The sequence below is a fragment of the Lygodium microphyllum genome, chromosome 13 (genome assembly GCF_053477565.2).
Source record: "Lygodium microphyllum isolate KBCC chromosome 13, Lygodium_microphyllum_v1.1.10, whole genome shotgun sequence".
In the NCBI taxonomy this organism is placed as follows: Eukaryota; Viridiplantae; Streptophyta; class Polypodiopsida; order Schizaeales; family Lygodiaceae; genus Lygodium; species Lygodium microphyllum.
This window is the reverse complement of record NC_141147.1, coordinates 117,040,684-117,062,578: the sequence shown is the minus strand read 5'-3', so window position 1 is coordinate 117,062,578 and position 21,895 is coordinate 117,040,684. Positions and strand designations below refer to the sequence as shown.

The 21,895-nt window shown below is 38.2% G+C and overlaps 1 protein-coding gene across 11 annotated transcripts in view; it reads right to left on the bottom strand.

Moving 5' to 3' along the window:
• Window positions 1-3,643, bottom strand: part of LOC148027109 (DNA (cytosine-5)-methyltransferase DRM2-like) — a 48,755-nt gene extending 45,112 nt beyond the window's left edge. For 5 of the 11 annotated variants that reach the window (XM_087691644.1, XM_087691652.1, XM_087691653.1 and 2 more), the window contains exons 1-2: window positions 2,104-2,852; window positions 1,426-1,552 (exon numbers count right to left, since the gene is read on the bottom strand). The gene's annotated coding sequence lies outside the window, so the exon portion shown is untranslated. The other 6 variants (XM_087691646.1, XM_087691650.1, XM_087691648.1 and 3 more) reach the window with 6 other exon arrangements.
• Between the last annotated feature and the right edge of the window lie 18,252 nt (window positions 3,644-21,895).

The window sequence follows — 21,895 nt, the reverse complement described above, 5'->3', positions numbered from 1 at the left end:
GGTGCTCAATTGCCACTAAAGGAGACTTATCTGACTCCCTCCATCCTCCCGCCCCCCCAAAATCTCCCTCTCTCTCTTTTTCATAAAAGGTAATTGTATTAATTACAAAAAAAGTACAAGATTACATGATTACAAGATACAGGATGGCTCTAGGCCATTATGCATAAAATCTGAGACAACACAATCAAAATATAAAGAAAGCAAAGTAACTAGAGGGGGTAGAAGAAACTACAGCATGCCAAAAAGAAAATCCTATCTAGCGAGAATATCTATTAACACAATCAAGTCAAGCTACCAATGAAAAAGCCCTTTCAAGCGGAGTATATGACTCTACACTCCTAATGAAGCATCAAAGATGAATGCATTCCTCATGGTCCATATATACCAACAATCCTAGAAGCATATAAGAAGGAAAGGAGCACTTTCATATCAACTTGCATAGGATCCACAAACTTGGGATGTCCAAAGACCCTTTTGGAAGCATCGATAGCCCATCCACTTGGAACACACCTCTCTATCTTTCTTTTTTTTTTTTTTCGTAAAACCTCTCTCTCTCTCTCTCTCTCTCTCTCTCTCTCTCTCTCTCTCTCTCTCATCAAGGATGATTGTGTTAATTACTAAAAATGAAATACAAAAGTCACAATTGGACTATATAGTTGACAAAGCATAAGTCATAATTGAACTGAGGAAACCACAATACGCCAAGAAAGAAAATCAGTCTTGGAAAGGATGCTTGCATATTAAATGATACTAAACAATGTGACTACATACTCCACCAACAAAATCAAAAGTGGACACATTCTAGATAGTTGAATTATGCCAACTCGAAATACAAGAGTCGTAATTGGACTATATAACTAACAAAGCCGAAATCTTGATTGAATTGAGAGACCATAGCATACCAAAAAAGCAAATCGGCTCTGGGAAAAATGAACACATTCCAAATAGTCTGATTATGCCAACAACCCCAAAAATGCAAAAAATAAAAAACAATCTTCACATGTGGCTGCATAGAATTTGCCAATTTGGGCTTTTCAAAAACCCAATTACACAAATGCATTGGAGCGCCCGCTACAAGAAGCAAGAACCACTGGTATATTATGCCTTGATAGTGCAAAAGCAAGAGGAAGACTGGACACCCATATTCTCTGAATAATTACCCTATATTTGAAGGGGGTTTTATTATGCCAACCCACCATATTGTAGATCTCTCTTTCTCTCATTGCATGACATTGACATTATATTATGATATACAATACACCTTTAGACCAGCAATAAGCCTTCATATACATCCATTTAGAATGTTATAGAGACCCCATACAAAGGTCCACCTGGACATTTTCAATCCTCTAACCACCCTCATTTGGTTTACCCTTTCTAATTCATTGTATTGCCTCCATAGTAGCAAGATATCACAAAACATACCCAATTTTAGCAAGAGTATGGATACCCAAAGAAGAAGTGATTATGAAAGTATTCCTTGTCATTCAGATATGCTAAGACTCAACCAATGAAGAACTTGGAAAAGTCATCCAAGCTACCACCAGCAAACCTGCCAAAGATCCACTCATTAGTTTTCGAACATTGATGCATACTAACTTCCAATATATCCCTATTTCTTTTTTTCATGAAGACAATTGAATTAAATGGCAGTATTTGCATCAGACCATCAGGCCAGCTTAAAAAAACAAAACAAACACATATCAAGCCAAAAGGCCACTAAGACCATAACACACAAATATCACACAGAAAGGGCAGCCGGAGTGGAGCGAACAATATCCAGCCAAGTTCTCTCTCTCTCTCTCTCTCTCTCTCTCTCTCTCTCTCTCTCATATGCCCACATGTATCCATTTCAACCAACTTACAAGTTTCTTATGATATTAAAGTCATCGATGTCTATGGATCTCTTATATAAACCCTCATTTTAGTCAAAACCTGACTACTAGCCGCTGCAAATATGGTCATACTCAGTCGTTTAGGTGGATCGTCTATCAATGAATGGACATTTTAACATTTTGTCCTTGATAAGTGCTTCCAGGTTTTTTTGTGATCTTCAGTTTAGAAGAAGTGCAGAAAGATGATAAGTGCCTAGTTGATCACAACCTTATAAGGTGGATGCAAGAGCTCTCCCACATGTAAGGTGACAGGCTAGGAGGCCGCCTACATGTGTGCACTTGGTCATTATCAAATCTTTGACATGGTATCAGAGCAGCTGTTCTTGGCCCTGGACTGGTGCAACTGTTCTTGGCCATGGACTGGTGCAACGATCTTTTCTGAAACGAGCAATTTGCATACGACTTGTCCAATGCCTGGGTGGTCAGTCCCCCATGCCCCAGAATGTCAACTAGCCTTATCCTTATCTTCAAAAATCCAAACCTGAAATTTTTGAAGAGTGAACTGATTGCCAAGAGAAGACAGCTGTATGGATTTCTGTGTGCCTTTACAATTTCTGATCAGCATTGCTGGCAGATGCACTGATGGAAAATGACCGACAACTTTCTTTTAAACCATACACACGCCAGCTTCCTTCTGTAAAGCTCTACATTACAGTGAGGGAAACCTCAGGAGAGGCAAAAATCTAACACGTGTGAAGTCATAGAAGGACAAAAATCACAACATGTGCTCCTTGCAAAGATGCCAAGAGCCCAAAGTAAGACAAGTACAAAGTGAACATAACCTCACACACTTGTTTTTTCTTTTCTTTGGCTCAGGCACATTTTTTTACTTTTAATGAAACAAAATGTTCTGATTAAGATAATTTACAAGAGGGAGATGCTACCAGGCAAGTCAGAAGCACAAAAATCTCTCTCTCTCTCTCTCTCTCTCTCTCTCTCTCTCTCTCTCTCTCTCTCTCTCCATACCTTCCCCCCTTCTGTGTTGTTTTGTTGTAGTGAATAAGTTCAAATTAATGAATTGAAATATTTACAAAGGCCCTTCTGGCCAACCTAGCAGACTCAAAGACAGCAAAAAACAACACAGGGCTTCTCTCTCTCTCTCTCTCTCTCTCTCTCTCTCTCTCTCTCTCTCTCTCTCTCTCCAAGAAGTGTAAATTAATGTATAGAAATATTTACATCAGGCCTTCAGGCCAGCCAAGCCCCACAAAAGACCTCCAGCAAACACTCAATGAAGCCAAAAAGCTATGAAAACACCATTCTACAGGTACAAAAGAAGAGGATCATGAAGTGGGCACAACAGGGACTGCCACACCCACACCCACACCCACACATTCTCTCTCTCTCTCTCTCTCTCTCTCTCTCTCTCTCAACTAGTGCAGAGCACGATCACCAGCACACACAAGCCTGCATGCACGCATGTTGAGCGCACACAAAGAAGAAGAAGAAGAAGACTCTCTCTCTCTCTCTCTCTCTCTCTCTCTCTCTCTCTCTCTCTCTCTCTCTCACCAGCACACACGAGGGTGCATGCGCACATACTGAAGGAGGGAGAGAGAGAGAGAGAGAGAGAGAGAAAACCAGTATAAAGCAGGAGGCACCTGATGATCAACAGAGATAAAGAGACAATGCGTTCTCTCTCTCTCTCTCTCTCTCTCTCTCTGGCATACACATGCGGGAACCTTCAATTACTCAAAAGAAAGTTGCTCACAAAAGGTTGCTTGCGTGCAGATTGCAAAATTACAAGGATTCTCTTAAATTCTTAGTGGTGATCTGCCTCATATTTGAGAACATCTGAAACATTGCATTGTTTCGAAAGCATTATGGCTAGTGCCACACTTAGAGGCTCGCCACACGCAAGTCAATTGATTTGTGTATGTTGGTGACCAAGGCAAGCTACGCTACGAGACATGCGCAAGTTTAAACTAAGGCAAGCTACGGGACGCGCAAGCTCATTGGGAAGAAGAGGAGAGGGAAACATGGCCAAGAGGAAACAACAACATCAATGTAACCATAAGTTAAGTGAGTTAATGAAGTCCTCTCTTCTTTTAGGGTCTTTTGTGCAATTGTTGGAATCCCTTTCTATCCATGGTTAAATTTACATATTCCAAGACACTTATACACACTTGAGGCTACTTGGGTGACTCACGCAAGTCAATTGACTTCTGCATGTCCCAACTCTTAAAAGCTTGACTAGAATTTCCGAGACTAAAGATAGTAATATTTTGAGAAAGTAAGGAGGGAAAAGAAGATGCCCCATCATGTTCACTTTAAAGATTCCTAGAAAGACTTAGTTTGAGCAAGGCATATTGTGACCCTAAGTGTGATGAGAGGACAATTAATTACTAGGGTGTGTCTCAAGTGACATTTCTCTCTAAGGGTTGCATGCACATGTCATAAGAAAGCCAAGAGTTGGAAAATGACTAAGCCCATAAAAACATTTTTTCCAAACCAATGGAAATATGGGCAAGCATCCAAACTAATGGCTTTTTTTAATTTACATGCCAAAAACAAGTGTGAGTCTTGTAACAAAAATATGTGAAATTTGCACTGCTCCACAAACCAACTATAAGAAAAGCGAAGTCGTTGCATGTTTGGTTCCCTCGTAAAAATCAAAATTCCTAACTTAGGCTGGGTTCAGATGGAGCCGGTAACACTGCAAACTAAGACCGACCTTCCGCCTCCTTTGTGTGAACAATAAATTCAGAGGCACAATGTGCTACAAGAAGGTAAAGAGAGGTTTTTTCTTAGTGCCAAGGCTCTTACGAGGGCGAGGGCTCTATAAATTGTACAAAATGTTGGTCCAACTACCCATCCAATTGATATGGCAAGTAGGTCCATATTGATATCCAAAGCCTCTATAAATTATACAAAATGTTGGTCCAACTACCCATGATGTTAACAAGCAATCAAACACAACTATCCAACCTACCTTCCTCCAAAACATGACCTATGTTACTTCACATCACAAAACCATTTGCTATTCGGAGTGGCCATGCTATTGGTCTTGCATGAAAACGCAATTGTTTGAAGACGTTCAAATACATGAAATTTTTTGCACTTCCTTCATTGAGTGCTTCTTGATTACTCTCTCTTGGTTGTTTTTGAATATGACAAACTCCGCTCATTCGTGGCATCATCACATTTGCCTTCAATGCTTTATAATCCAAATTGTAAGTCACATAGCCCTATGTGAGCTTCTCCCTACTTCTACATTTAGCTTTTAGCTACATTATAGTTAGGCCCATCCTCTCCTTGATTATATCCATTGTACCTCACACCTAAATTATGTATTCATTCTCGTTCAATTATCTAAAGTATACATTTGTTAATTATGTAGTTCATGCATTTTTCTACACTCTATTTTGGCATGTTGTTCTTGTACCCTTTATTCTTACTCCATCACACCATGTATTTGCCTTCAATGCCATCTTAGTGCTAACACAATTTTCATGACATATTTAGTCAACCCTAAAGTGAGGTATTGATATCATGATCCCAAAAGGGTGTCTCTTACTATTGCATGCCACAAACCTATCCCAAAAACAAGAGTTTGTTCCTATCCAACCCCTCCAGATGTTATTCTGATTGCCATGTTGCTACCACCACATCAAGCATGGTTGTTTAATCTACTCTACTCCCAAAGACAATCTATGCTACCACCACAACTACTCCATTGTTGCATTTATTTTCCAAAGAAGCCATGATACTAATTTGTTGAGTGTGCTTCTAGGCAAGCATGTCATTGTTTATAATATGATCTAATTCATGGTGCCATTGTGATATTATCACTAGTTTGTGAGTGGTCATTTCTAATACAATTTAATGAGAGCAATATCATGGCATGATTCAAAATGATCAAACTATATGAACACATCATTACTTTGCATTAGCACTGTGCTACATGCGATGGATCTTGTTTGCTTTATGATTGATTTTCAAGAGTAGTGTCAACATTTACCACTACAATTAATGACAAGATAGAGAGCCACAATGAGATATGTTTACACAAGACACCGTACTCTCATTTACAAATCATAGACACACAACAATGAAAAAGCATGACATGATTAATAAAATACCTAGAGTGGTGTGTGTGTGTGTGTGTGTGTGTGTGTGTGTGTGTGTGTGTGTGTGTGTGTGTGTGTGTGTGTGTGTGTGTGTGTGTGTGTGTGTGTGTGTGTGTGTGTGTGTGTGTGTGTGTGTGTGTGTGTGTGTGTGTGTGTGTGTGTGTGTGTGTGTGTGTGTGTGTGTGTGTGTGTGTGTGTGTGTGTGTGTGTGTGTGTGTGAACAAAGTAAGATAGAAAGCAAGGTTTCCAAGAAAATACATTTTCAATTAATGAAATACAATGGACCTTAAATGTTACAATACACATTGGCAATAGAGAGTAGAGCATCAAGTATACACAAGTGGATAGCTAGACCATAGCAAGTTAAACAAGCTCAAAAGGGAGGGACAGAACTTGTTACCTAGTCAATTGAATAAGTAGATTACTAGCTAGCAAGACTCTCTAACCGTGCAAGAATACTAGTTTTTTTTAGGTACAATCCTAGATACACCGGTGTTTCACCTTGAGACTTGTTGATTGTCATTGCATAAGCCAATCAATTGCAAAACTACCTTCTTCTCATTATGAATGGGAATCCTGCTAACATTGGAATAAATGTAATTCTAGGTATGAAGATGACCTATTTAATGTTTTTCTTTGTAATAATTTTAGCCTCTAAGACTTTAACATCATGGAATTATCAATGTATCAATCTAGTTCCATTTCACAACCCCATTGCAAGGTTCAAGTCTCTCATGAGTATCACGTGAGTGTTTTTCTTTAACACCAAGCAATGATGAGGAAAACCACCACCAAGATGAATGGAGTTAAGGTACTCGATGGAGTAAAGGAAGGAGTTTGCATCACTCTTGGTTATGCATTCTGCATTATAGAAAAAATGAGAATCTCTCGGCATTGTTCATAAAGCACCAATATTCAAGGAATCAACGTCCTTATTTCTAGAGGCCAAAATTGCATGACCATTGAAAAATGATGCATAGTTATGCAAAGAATGCATGTTTATATAGACATGCAAGGTACAATCATCCATGGGAGCACTATGTAGAATCATGTGTGAAGGAATTGCAACACAATTGTTATCATTCAAGCAATTCTGACCATTGCCAAGGCATAAAAGCCAAACAAAAATAATGCAAACTCTTAGAATTCTCTTATTGCATGGACACATACATACTTTGAGACAATCACAAAATGTGCATATGATTCCATAAGGGAGAACCACAAAGTGTTGCATTTATTGTCTCTTCATGGCTACCCTTTGTAACCATAGGTAAATTTTGATGAAAAACTCCACCAAAAAGTATAAATTTCATCCAAATAGTACACTACAACCCATGATGTCTCGCACAGTTCTACCCAATGCCTCATCCCAAATTATAAGGTAGGCAACCCTTAACTCAACCAACTAGCCTTGTACAGGAATGTTGCAAGAGGATGTATTCTTTAGCTCCAATGGAATCTTGAATCTTGAGTGTGCCATTTGTCCCTTTGGCAAAAACGGTGCAATAATGCCTAAGGATGCAATCGTTAGGACAACTTTTCCATCCCATTGCAATCTTGCAAAAAAGAAATTATACAAATAGGTTTTCCTCGACCCAACTAGACCATCCAAAATAACACAATGCTACATGATGGGTTCATAGCATTAGGCACGTCCAAGTACGCCCTCCCTTGGCACTCATTCAAATTGGTCTCATGAGAACATGCAATGTTTTGTTCAAATTGGTCTCTTGAGAACATGCAATGTTTTGTTGATGTTCAATGCCAATATCTAACTCCTTGTGAATCAAAGGATTACTATAAGTTGAAATCAAGGACACATCAATTGCTAGCATTCCCTCAATTTGCTTTCAACACTGACCATGTTTCCGCAAAATAGCTTCTAAATGCATTAGTCCAAATTAAACGTGACCTCCTGGATAGAATGTTTATAACCACGTGTAAATCAATCAATCCAGAATGTATCTATCCAATGAAACTTAAAACGATCCCACAATTGGTCTAGTCACACTGGATCACAAAAGACCGACATAGATGCAAAAAGTGCTTTCAATTGTATGCTTATCTACACAACCGCAACTTCCTCCATGCACATCTACCACTCATGGTCATCCTCTAGAAATTCCTTTATAAATGCAAATAGTTTAGAAGGATGGATACAACTATGTCAACTATTTAAAAATCCTCAAAAGCCTTGCAACCCTCGCAAGGCATTCTCATACACAATAGTACTAGCCTATAGACATTAGCATAAAAAGCCACACACATCCTTGTTTTTTCGCTTCATCAAAATTTTTCTTATGGAATTCCAAACCCATTGGCTAGGAAACTCTTGACAAAGCAACACATTTGCCTCCAAGTAACAAACCACTATGTCAAGGTTATTTGATGAATGTTGTAGATTTTAACCATGTGTTTGATATGTCATGAATCATCACCACATTTTCCCTTGGCAAGCATACACGCAAACAAATGACATTAGATTTTTTATTGTGCTATTACTAATCATAAATACTCCAATAGGCCTTTGAAGTGGAAGCATACCAATCATCGATGTACATCTATATCAATGTGACATTAGATTTTTTATTGTGCTATTACTAATCATAAATACTCCAATAGGCCTTTGAAGTGGAAGAATACCAATCATCAATGTACATCTATATCTCATCAACACCATTAGTTCCTTTAGACTCACTTTATGAATTCATTGAATTGTTTCTCATTGATTGTCACACAAACATGTCCTTTGTACACATATTTATAAAGATGTTTAACAGAAGTCATGGTGGAACAAAATTCCACACTGACATGAGCTTTGTATTTCTTAGATAGGTAAGGATTATAGGGCACAACCCAGTGATTATGTATTTTTCCTATCAATTAGTGGGCGTTTTCAACAATCACAATGTATCAACACCTTTTCAAGTAGGCAACTATGCAGTGGAAAGTAGGTTGGTCAACACAGATTCTTCACTGGGTTTTCGAAATTTGGTGGGAGAGATTCAACTCGAGGAGATACATTGACAGCCCTTGTTTACCTGCCCTCTTCATTTCAGTGTTCATTGACTGCAGATTTCTATGTTCTTCCATCTCTTTTCTCTCTAACTTTCTCTCGTGTTCATTGTCTTTCAATCTTGTCCATACACTTCCGCATTCGCTGCACTCTAACAAATAGCACCTCTCCATAACTTCTACAATGGTCCCTACCCAAGCTAAGGTTGTCTCAAGTCTATTAGCATGACTCACATTCAACATAATCTCACCTGTGCACAACTTAACTATTCCAAGAGAAACAAGTCAAAATTCATGACCTCGAGACACGTGACATTTTTTGGGATTTGTTTGTGAAGTTGTAAATATGGCTTTTGCACGACAATCAAAACGATCTCTTGTATATTTGATTATTCTTGAATTTTAGCAATCTTAACAAGGGAAAAAATGGCAAAATAAAGATACATAAGCATCTATTGGCCCATGTATCATGTAAAATACTAAAGAGATACTAAGTCTAGTCTTATGTTGCATGTTATAAACATACAATCATGATGAGTAATAAGCAATCTCACTAGCTCCATCCAATCATGTGACAAGATGTGATATCATACATGGTGCAAGGAGCAAGGAGGGCTCTCATATCTACTCCACCCTATTGTAGTTTCTCTTATCTCCCCTCCATTCAAATGTCGTGTCTGCATTTGAGAAATTTGTACCTAATAGGGGTGAGAGAGATTGTTGAGAAACCAAGTCATTCAATACATTTTCCCTTCTCCATTCCTATTTCTAGTTCCATTTACAACCCCAAAAAGGCTTTATAAGCACCTCCCAAGAGAGTCAAGGTGCCACCTAAGAGACTTCAATGGGAGCCACTCGAGATAGTCTATGCCTAAAAATATGGCACTAACTTCCCTCATTCTTCATCCCTCACATTCATTCCTTTTGACACTCTATCACTCTTCCATATTCTTCTCTCCTTTTTCCATCCTCTTCACTGTCGTTCACACCCCACAATGGTGCGCAAATCGGACGTAGGTAGCTCACGTAGTGAATTCCCAAAGGTCCCCAAGAACAAAGCACTCTACTTTTTAGCACAAAAACCAATGTGAAAGCAAGCACGACATGAGACAAGAGACAAATTGGGTTGAATCTCCCCCATGCCTTGTGTGAGCGCTTCACAAAGCATGTATTTAATATATATTTTCAATCTTTTTGCTCAAAAATAGCCCAATTACAAAAATATGACAAGCTTTTAGCTTTTGAGTTTGCTTTCTACCAAAAATAAGAAAATAAAGCTAATGGTCGGTGCCCAAAGAGTCTGGCACGCCCAATCTCAATGTCCAAATAAAAATAACATATCCAGGCGCATAAGCGCATACAAAATAATAATAAATAATCGATGTCTCTATAGACATAATCAAAATATAGGCGTGGCGCCTATCAAAATATAGTCGAAAGATCGGAAACCCGCTAGACTCCAATGCTTTCCTCCGCCACTGCTGCTATCTCTACACATCAACTGAAGCATTCACAATCGTTAGTAAAATAACACAATTAAACCGACAAAAGTGAATACCTAGCAGTCTTCAGCTACATAAATAAATCAACTGGTTAGAAATAAATCCTAACCTTAATTTATTACGAGTGCGCACTCTAAACTCATAAACGTTTATTAATTTAATATGCATTTTGCGGAATCACCCGCTATGGAATCACCCATGTACACACTAAATTAATGAAACGCCCGAAAAGGACAGGCGTCCCCATCAACTTCTCGCACAAAGAATCCTCTTTGCGTATGAGCCCCGGTCATCTAAGTTTACGGAATCCACCGTAAAACCTCACGGAATCCACCGTGGAATATGCCTCCTGGCATCACACAAGGACATTATGGTTCGTGGCTTCTACATCCATCTCTACTTAGCATTTTACAGCCTACATCACCTAGTATCAACCCTACTCACCTCGCATCATCGCCAAGCTCTGTTTGCAGCAAATTTAGGCCATTTATAGTAGGTTACACCCTCTTTCTCAACCCTACATTAGATGCCTGCGTTTTTATGGTTTCTTCACTCTTGAACGGTTGCCTAGCAATTGCCTATCCACAGCCACTTACACAAAGAGATCTTCATCAAATATTATTGCATTTTCTTCTCTAGCTGGCTTGATAGAGCCATCATCTTAGAGAGATTTTAGCATATCCTTCATTCTTGACAACTCCGAAGGATTGTGTTTTGCTCCCTCTATAGCTGGCTATCCTTTCCTTCACCTTCAACATTTACCTTTGACATCCTTTGGTCAAAGGACTACATTTCCCTCCCTTCAATGTGTAGATTCCATATAGGTGCTACAGCGTGATTTAGACAAGACAATGCAATTATCTTTAGAGCTTCAACTCCACTATATTAGCTCGATTCAGGTAGCATGATTCAGTGATTCATCATTCATCTTCTTTTTCTTTTGTGTTTTCTAAGTTTCTCTTCTCTCTCAATGTTTGCCATACACACACTATGTTTCTCCCTGCAAATCCTACTATCTCTTTGGTTTGCTTTCACAGGAGTCATACTTTGACATGGTATCAAAGAATACCTATTATTTTGACATACGCATCTCAACTCCTCTTTTGGCTCCCATTCTTGAGAGTCTTCTAACTCTTAAGTCCTCAAGAGGAAGGAGAGAAAAAACAAAAGGAAGATGTATGAAGTTTTAAAACTAACCAAGTTAAGCCACATTGAGAAGTATCATGAGAATTCATCTAGTGAGAAGTGGCTATGGACAATGACTATAGGCAAAGACACAAGGATACAAAAAACCTATAGAAAGCAAGTTTTGCAATATTTATTGCATTATAAGTTTAAATAAAGTGATTTCTTTCAAAGGAGTTCTTTGGAGTGATTAACTTGATAACTAAACTAAATTGTTGATTGACAAGGCTGTGGACTTGTAACTAAGTACTATTCTATGGATTGCTTTGAATTCAACTCATACATCAAAAAATTTCCATACTATGTGGACTCCAAGAAAGAAGAAAAGGAAGTTCATAATGATGTGAGGAAAAAAAGATATAATGAAGGAAGATGTCTTATTCATGGTAAGAGAGGCATGTGCATGCTAATTATACAACAAATCCACCTAAAGAATACACCAAAAGACTAATAAGAAACGAAAGGTCTCTATAACAACCTACATGATATCAACTCCTACACGAATGGGGATAAGTTAGAGACAAGAATGCATTTTATTGGACTCGCATAGATGCATCACATAATCTTATATCCTATATTGGCTTGTAATTTAATTACTATTAAAAATATTGGGGTCAAAATAATGATGTTTTTAAGGGAGATGAACTAAAGCAAGACCTTTGTTAGATATACTGAAGATCGATGTTCAAGGGCATATTGATAAGATGAACTTTTTTGTTGCAACTTTGAAGATTTTAATGTGTTGTTTTGGGAGTTCTTTGGCCCTTGGTAGACCAGCTCGAAATCAATTAGCTTGACTTTGATACTTAACCCAAATTTACCATTTTGGGAGTTCTTTGGCCCTTGGTAGACCAGCTCGAAATCAATTAGCTTGACTTTGATACTTTACCCAAATTTATCAAGTTTTACTCACCATACCAAGCCTTTTTTCTCAAAGTTGGTGCTCAAGGCAAGATGTAATAGACCCAACTGCTGCCCAAGTGAAGTTGCTTGTTTTCCATGTGGATGAAGGTTCTCAACTAGGTGGATACCCACAAATGGGTGGGAATGGTTTCTAGATGGGCAAACTTGGTAGTGTTCGAACCATATGCCATTCCTAGGCAAGCTCCTTTTAGTAAAACCGAATCCATGAGTAAAGTCCTCCCCAGATTTTGAGTTGTTTCCATCCAAATGTGAATATAAGATTTAAATGCCATGTCTAATACATATCATATAAAAAACAACAAACATTTAACAACTAGCATCAAACTTGTGCAAATGTCACTTAATAATGAGATATTTGTCCCATTCGAATTGATCAAGTTTATATGCATCTAAAATTGCTATTTCCTCATGAATTTAGAAACCCATAATATTTTAATCTCTACAATAAAAATCAAAATGATAGATTTTAAAAGCTCAAGGCTTACATAAGGTCGCAAATCTGACTGTTTGAGTTTCTTTGGGGTATGAGATACAAGCTCTGACTCCATGCTACTGTCATCACTATCATAGCTTACAAGGCTTTGCATGAAGAAAGAAATGTAACAACCTGTTCAATTCCTATAAAGCAATAATGCACAAATATTTTACACCTCTCTCTCTCTCTCTCTCTCTCTCTCTCTCTCTCTCTCTCTCTCTCTCTCTCTCTCTCTCTCTCTCTCTCTCTCTCTCTCTCTCTCTCTCTCTCTCTCTCTCTCTCTCTCTCTCATGTATGTGTGGATAATTGTATTACTTACCAAGCATAGAAGACACAAAAGCCACACGGCCACTCAACCCTCATAAGAAGGCCCACATACTTGATGGTGCTCAATTGCCACTAAAGGAGACTTATCTAACTCCCTCCATCCCCATCCCCATCCCCCTCCCCCAAATCTCCCTCTCTCTTTTTTTCATAAAGGGTAATTGTATTAATTACGAAAAAAGTACATGATTACATGATTACAAGATACATGATGTACAAGACTACATGATTACAAGATAAAGGATGGCTCTAGGCCATTATGCATAAAATCTGAGGCAACGCAATCGAAATACAAAGAAAGAAAAGTAACTAGAGGGGGTAGAAGAAACTGCAGCATGCCAAACAGGAAAATCCTATCTAGGGAGCATATCTATTAACACAATCAAGTCAAGCTACCAATGAAGAAGTCCTTTCAAGCAGAGTATATGACTCTACACTCCTAATGAAGCATCAAAGATGAATGCATTCCTCATGGTCCATATATACCAACAATCCTAGAAGCATATAAGAAGGAAAGGAGCACTTTCATATCAACTTGCATAGGATCCACAAACTTGGGATGTCCAAAGACCCTTTTGGAAGCATCGATAGCCCATCCACTTGGAACACACCTCTCTCTCTCTCTCTCTTCATAAAACACCTCTCTCTCTCTCTCTCTCATCAAGGATGATTGTGTTAATTACTAAAAATGAAATACAAAAGTCACAATTGGACTATATAGTTGACAAAGCATAAGTCATAATTGAACTGAGGAAACCACAGTACGCCAAGAAAGCAAATTAGTCTTGGAAAGGATGCTTGGATACTAAATGATACTAAACAATGTGACTACATACTCCACCAACAAAATCAAAAGTGGACACATTCTAGATAGTTGAATTATGCCAACACGAAATACAAGAGTCACAATTGGACTATATAACTAACAAAGCCAAAATCTTGATTGAATTGAGAGACCATAGCATACCAAAAAAGCAAAACGACTCTTGGAAAACTAAACACATTCCAATTTCCAAATAGTTTGATTATGCCAACAACCCCAAAAATGCAGAAAATAAAAAACAATCTTCACATGTGGCTGCATAGAATTTGCCAATTTGGGCTTTTCAAAAACCCAATTACACAAATGCTTAGGAGAGCCCGCTACAAGAAGCAAGAACAACTGGGTATATTATGCCTTGATAGTGCAAAAGCAAGAGGAAGACTGGCCACCAATATTCTCTGAATAATTATCCTATATTTGAAGGGGGTTTTATTATGCCAACCCAACATATTGTAGATCTCTCTTTCTCTCATTGCATGACATTGACATTATATTATGATATACAATACACCTTTAGACCAGCAATAAGCCTTCATATACATCCATTTAGAATGTTATAGAGACCCCATACAAAGGTCCACCTGGATATTTTCAATCCTCTAACCACCCTCATTTGGTTTACCCTTTCTAATTCATTGTATTGCCTCCATAGTAGCAAGATATCACAAAACATACCCAATTTTAGCAAGAGTATGGATACCCAAAGAAGAAGTGATTATGAAAGTATTCCTTGTCATTCAGATATGCTAAGACTTAACCAATGAAGAACTTGGAAAAGTCATCCAAGCTACCACCAGCAAACCTGCCAAAGATCCACTCATTAGTTTTCGAACATTGATGCATACTAACTTCCAATATATCCCTATTTCTTTTTTGCATGAAGACAATTGAATCAAATGGCAGTATTTGCATCAGACCATCATGCCAGCTTAAAAAAACAAAACAAACACGTATCAAGCCAAAAGGCCAGTAAGACCATAACACACAAATATCACACAGAAAGGGCAGCCGAAGTGGAGCGAACAATATCCAGCCAAGTTCTCTCTCTCTCTCTCTCTCTCTCTCTCTCTCTCTCTCTCTCTCTCTCTCTCTCTCTCTCTCTCTCTCTCTCTCTCTCTCATATGCCCACATGTATCCATTTGAACAAACTTACAAGTTTCTTGTGATATTAAAGTCATCGATGTCTATGGATATCTTATATAAACCCTCATTTTTGTCACCATAGACATCTTATATAAACCCTCATTTTTGTCAAAACTTGACTACTATGCTGCAAATATGGTCATACTCAGTCATTTAGGTGGATCGTCTATCAATGAATGGACATTTTAACATTTTGTCCTTGACAAGTGCTTCCAGGTTTTTTTGTGATCTTCAGTTTAGAAGAAGTGCAGAAAGATGATAAGTGCCTAGTTGATCACAACCTTATAAGGTGGATGTAAGAGCTCTCCCACATGTAAGGTGACAGGCTAGGAGGCCGCCTACATGTGTGCACTTGGTCATTATGAAATCTTTGACATGGTATCAGAGTAGCTGTTCTTGGCCATGGACTGGTGCAACGATCTCTTTTGTAACAGCATTTTGGACACGACTTGTGCAATGCCTAGGTGGTCAGTCCGCCATGGCCCAGAGTGTCAACTAGCCTTATCCTTATCTTCAAAAATCCAAACCTGAAAATTTTGAAGAGTGAACTGATGGCCAAGAGAAGACAACTGTATGGATTTCTGTGTGCCTTTACAATTTTTGATTAGCATTGCTGGCAGATGCACTGATGGAAAATGGCCGACAACTTTCTTTTAAACCATACACACGCCAGCTTCCTTCTGTAAAGCTCTACATTACAGTGAGGGAAACCTCAGGAGAGGCAAAAATCTAACACGTGTGAAGTCATAGAAAGACAAAAATCACAACATGTGCTCCTTGCAAAGATGCCAAGAGGCCAAAGTAAGACAAGTACAAAGTGAACATAACCTCAGTTAAAACCAGATTGAAGAAGAGGAATCAGTTTATCCAATGTCAGAGCCTCCGGTTGTCCTACGGGTGTGGATGCACACACACACACACACACACTTGTTTTTTCTTTTCTTTGGCTCAGGCACATTTTTTACTTTTGATAAAACAAAATGTCCTAATTAAGTTAATTTATAAGAGGGAGATGCTACCAGGCAAGTCAGTAGCACAAAAATCTCTCTCTCTCTCTCTCTTCCCCCGTACCTTCCCCCCTTTTGTGTTGTTTTGTTATAGTGAATAAGTTCAAATTAATGAATTGAAATATTTACAAAGGCTCTTTTGGCCAACCTAGCAGACTCAAAGACAGCAAGAAACAATACAGGGCTTCTCTCTCTCTCTCTCTCCTCAAGAAGTGTAAATTAATGTATAGAAATATTTACATCAGGCCTTCAGGCCAGCCAAGCCCCACAAAAGACCTCCAGCAAACACTCAATGAAGCCAAAAAGCTATGAAAACACCATTCTACAGGTACAATAGAAGAGGATCATGAAGTGGGCACAACAGGGACTGCCACACCCACACCCACACATTCCCTCTCTCTCTCTCTCTCTCTCTCTCTCTCTCTCTCTCTCTCTCTCTCTCTCTCTCTCTCTCTCTCTCTCTCTCCGTGTGTGTTGGAGAGAGAGAGAGAGAGAGAGAGAGAGAGAGAGAGAGAGAGAGAGAGAGAGAGAGAGAGAGAGAGAGAGAGAGAGAGAGAGAGAGAGAGAACCAATATAAAGCAAGAGGCACCTGATGATCATCAGAGACAAAGAGACAATGCGTTTATATATATATATATATATATATATATATATATATATATATATATATATATATATATATATATATATATATATATATATATATATATATATATATATATATATATCTCTCTCTCTCTCTCTCTCTCTCTCTCTCTCTGTGGCATATGCATGCGGGAACCTTCAATTACTCATAAGAAAGTTGCTCACAAAAGGTTGCTTGCATGCAAATTGTAGAATTACAAGGATTCTCTTAAATTCTTAGTGGTGATTTGCCTCATATTTGAGAACATCTGAAACATTGCATTGTTTCGAAAGCATTAAGGCTAGTGCCACACTTAGAGGCTCGCCACACGCAAGTCAATTGATTTGTGTTTGTTGGTGACCAAGGCAAGCTACGCTACGAGACACGCGCAAGTTTAAACTAAGGCAAGCTACGGAACGCGCAAGCTCATTGGGAAGAAGAGGAGAGGGAAACATGGCCAAGAGGAAACAACAACATCAATGTAACCATAAGTTAAGTGAGTTAATGAAGTATCCTTGTCTTTTAGGGTCTTTTGTGCAGTTGTTGGAATCCCTTTCTATCCATGGTTATATTTACATATTGCAAGACACTTATACACACTTGAGGCTACTTGGGCGACTCACGCAAGTCAATTGACTTCTGCATGTCCCAACTCTTAAAAGCTTGACTAGACCTTTCGAGAGTAAAGATAGTGATATTTTGAGAAAGTAAGGAGGGAAAAGAAGATGCCCCATCATGTTCACTTTAAAGATTCCTAGAAAGACTTAGTTTGAGCAAGGCATATTGTGACCCTAAGTGTGATGAGAGGACAATTAATTACTAGGGTGTGTCTCAAGCAACATTTCTCTCTAGGGGTTGCATGCACATGTCATAAGAAAGCCAAGAGTTGGAAAATGACTAAGCCCATAAAAACATTTTTTCCAAACCAATGAAATATGGGCAAGCATCCAAACTAATGGCTTTTTTTAATTTACATGCCAAAAACAAGTGTGAGTCTTGTAACAAAAATATGTGAAATTTGCATTGCTCCACGAACCAACTATAAGAAAAGCGAAGTCGTTGCATGTTTGGTTCCCTCGTAAAAATCAAAATTCCTAACTTAGGCTGGGTTCAGATGGAGGCGGTAACACTGCAAACTAAGACCAACCTTCCGCCTCCTTTGTGTGAACAATAAAGTCAGAGGCAACAAGAAGGTAAAGAGAGGTTTTTTCTTAGTGCCAAGGCTCTTCCGAGGGCGAGGTGTCGGTAGAAAGAGGGTAGGTCCGGCTGAAAGAGAAGGAAAGTCTCAACCATTTGGGAGATGCCACATCAAATGCACGCCCCTTTGATATATCTTTGCTGCCACTTGTCTGAACCCAGCCTTAGAATATTGCTTTTTCATGATTAGATACATTGTACCATTTTTCATTTCTAATTTTAGAATAGAATATATTCACCCTTCACATGTTTTAAGCATCATCCAACTAAGGATAGACCATGAATATAATTTTTTAAACTCAATTGTTTAAAATAGGTGCATGACATGGTCAACAACAGCCCTCAATTTGTACTTGTGGATCATATTATAGAGTTTCCTCTGGCTAATATCATTTTGACTCTAATAAAGCATGTAGTCACTTCGTTGATATTGTTAATATGTGAAAATGAAAGCTCGCTTACACAAAGCCAAGATCACAACATTGCTCTATAACTCTTGACTAGTTTCTAGAGGACCTATGTGACATAAAATTTATTAAATACCGATGATTGATATTAGGAGCTATAGACTTCAAATCTCTCTCTCTCTCTCTCTCTCTCTCTCTCTCTCATCCCAAATTTGACAAAAAAAACACAAAAACTTACCCACGTCCTTTCTTAAGCTTCTCAAATACTCCTCCTAAAACCTCTTATATTTTCATTCATGGGTTCTTTCTCCAATTGATATGGCAAGTAGGTCCATATTGATATCCAAAGCCTCTATAAATTATACAAAATGGTTGTCGAACTACCCATGCTGTTAACAAGCAATCAAACACAACTATCCAACCTACCTTCCTCCAAAACATGACCTATGTTACCTCACATCAAAAAACCATTTGCTATTCGGAGTGGCCATGCTATTGGTCTTGCATGAAAACACAATTGTTTGAAGACATTCAAATACATGAAATTTTTTGCACTTCCTTCATTGAGTGCTTCTTGATTACTCTCTCTTGGTTGTTTTTGAATATGACAAACTCCACTCGTTCGTGGCATCATCACATTTTCCTTCAATGCTTTATAATCCAAATTGTAAGTCACATAGCCCTATGTGAGCTTCTCCCTACTTCTACTTTTAGCTTTTAGCTACATTATAGTTAGGCCCATCCTCTCCTTGATTATATCCATTGTACCTCACACCTAAATTATGTATTCATTCCCAGTTCGTTCAATTATCTAAAGTACACATTTGTTAATTATGTAGTTCATGCATTTTTCTACACTCTATTTTGGCATGTTGTTCTTGTACCCTTTATTCTTACTCCATCACACCATGTCTTTGCCTTCAATGCCATCTTAGTGCTAACACAATTTTCATGACATATTTAGTCAACCCTAAATTGAGGTATTGATATCATGATCCCAAAAGGGTGTCTCTTACTATTGCATGCCACAAACCTATCCCAAAAACAAGAGTTTGTTCCTATCCAACTCCTCTAGATGTTATTCTGATTGCCATGTTGCTACCACCACATCAAGCATGGTTGTTTAATCTTCTCTACTCCCAAAGACAATCTATGCTACCACCACAACTACTCCATTGTTGCATTTATTTTCCAAAGAAGCCATGATACTAATTTGTTGAGTGTGCTTCTAGGCAAGCATGTCATTATTTATAATATGATCTAATTCATGGTGCCATGTGATATTATCACTAGTTTGTGAGTGGTCATTTCTAATACAATTTAATGAGAGCAACATCATGGCATGATTCAAAATGATCAAACTATATGAACACATCATTACTTTGCATTAGTACTATGCTACATGCGATGGATCTTGTTTGCTTTATGATTGATTTTCAAGAGTAGTGTCAACATTTACCACTACAATTAATGACAAGATAGAGAGCCATAATGAGATATGTTTACACAAGACACCGTACTCTCATTTACAAATCATAGACACACAACAATGAAAAAACATGACGTGATTAATAAAATACTTTATAGAGTGATGTGTGTGTGTGTGTGTGTGTGTGTGTGTGTGTGTGTGTGTGTGTGTGTGTGTGTGTGTGTGTGTGTGTGTGTGTGTGTGTGTGTGTGTGTGTGTGTGTGTGTGTGTGTGTGTGTGTGTGTGTGTGTGTGTGTGTGTGTGTGTGTGTGTGTGTGTGTGTGTGTGTGTGTGTGTGTGTGTGTGTGTGTGTGTGTGTGTGTGTGTGTGTGTGTGTGTGTGTGTGTGTGTGTGTGTGTGTGTGTGAACAAAGTAAGACAGAAAGCAAGGTTTCCAAGAAAATACATTTTCAATTAATGAAATACAATGGACCTTAAATGTTACAATACACATTGGCAATAGAGAGTAGAGCATCAAGTATACACAAGTGGATAGCTAGACCATAGCAAGTTAAACAAGCTCAAAAGGGAGGGACACAACTTGCTACCTAGTCAATTGAATAAGTAGATTACTAGCTAGAAAGACTCTCTAACCGTGCAAGAATACTAGTTTTTTTAGGTACAATCCTAGATACACCGGTGTTTCACCTTGAGACTTGTTGATTGTCATTGCATAAGCCAATCAATTGCAAAACTACCTTCTTCTCATTATGAATGGGAATCCTACTGACATTGGAATAAATGTAATTCTAGGTATGAAGATGACCTATTTAATGTTTTTCTTTGTAATAATTTTAGCCTCTAAGACTTTACCATCATGGAATTATCAATGTATCAATCTAGTTCCATTTCACAACCCCATTGCAAGGTTCAAGTCTCTCATGAGTATCACATGAGTGTTTTTCTTTAACACCAAGCAATGATGAGGAAAACCACCACCAAGATGAATGGAGTTAAGGTATTCGATGGAGTAAAGGAAGGAGCTTGCATCACTCTTGATTATGCATTCTGCATTATAGAAAAAATGAGAATCTCTCGGCATTGTTCATAAAGCACCAATATTCAAGGAATCAACGTCCTTATTTCTAGAGGCCAAAATTGCATGACCATTGAAAAATGATGCATAGTTATGCAAAGAATGCATGTTTATATAGACATGCAAGGTACAATCATCCATGGGAGCACTATGTAGAATCATGTGTGAAGGAATTGGAACACGATTGTTATCATTCAAGCAATTATGACCATTGCCAAGGCATAAAAGCCAAACAAAAAAAATGCAAACTCTTAGAATTCTCTTATTGCATGGACACATACATACTTTGAGACAATCACAAAATGTGCATATGATTCCATAAGGGAGAACCACAAAGTGTTGCATTTATTATCTCTTCATGGCTACCCTTTGTAACCGTAGGTAAATTTTGATGAAAAACTCCACCAAAAAGTATAAATTTTCATCCAAATAGTACACTATAACCCATGATGTCTCACATAGTTTTACCCAATGCCTCATCCCAAATTATAAGGTAGGCAACCCTTAACTCAACCAACTAGCCTTGTACAGGAATGTTGCAAGAGGATATATTCTTTAGCTCCAATGGAATCTTGAATCTTGAGTGTGCCATTTGTCCCTTGGGCAGAAACAATACAATAATGCCTAAGGATGCAATCATTAGGACAACTTTTCCATCCCATTGCAATCTTGCAAAAAAGAAATTATACAAATAGGTTTTCCTCAACCCATCTAGACCATCCAAAATAACACAATGCTACATGATGGGTTCATAGCATTAGGCACATCCAAGTATGCCATCCCTTGGCACTCATTCAAATTGGTCT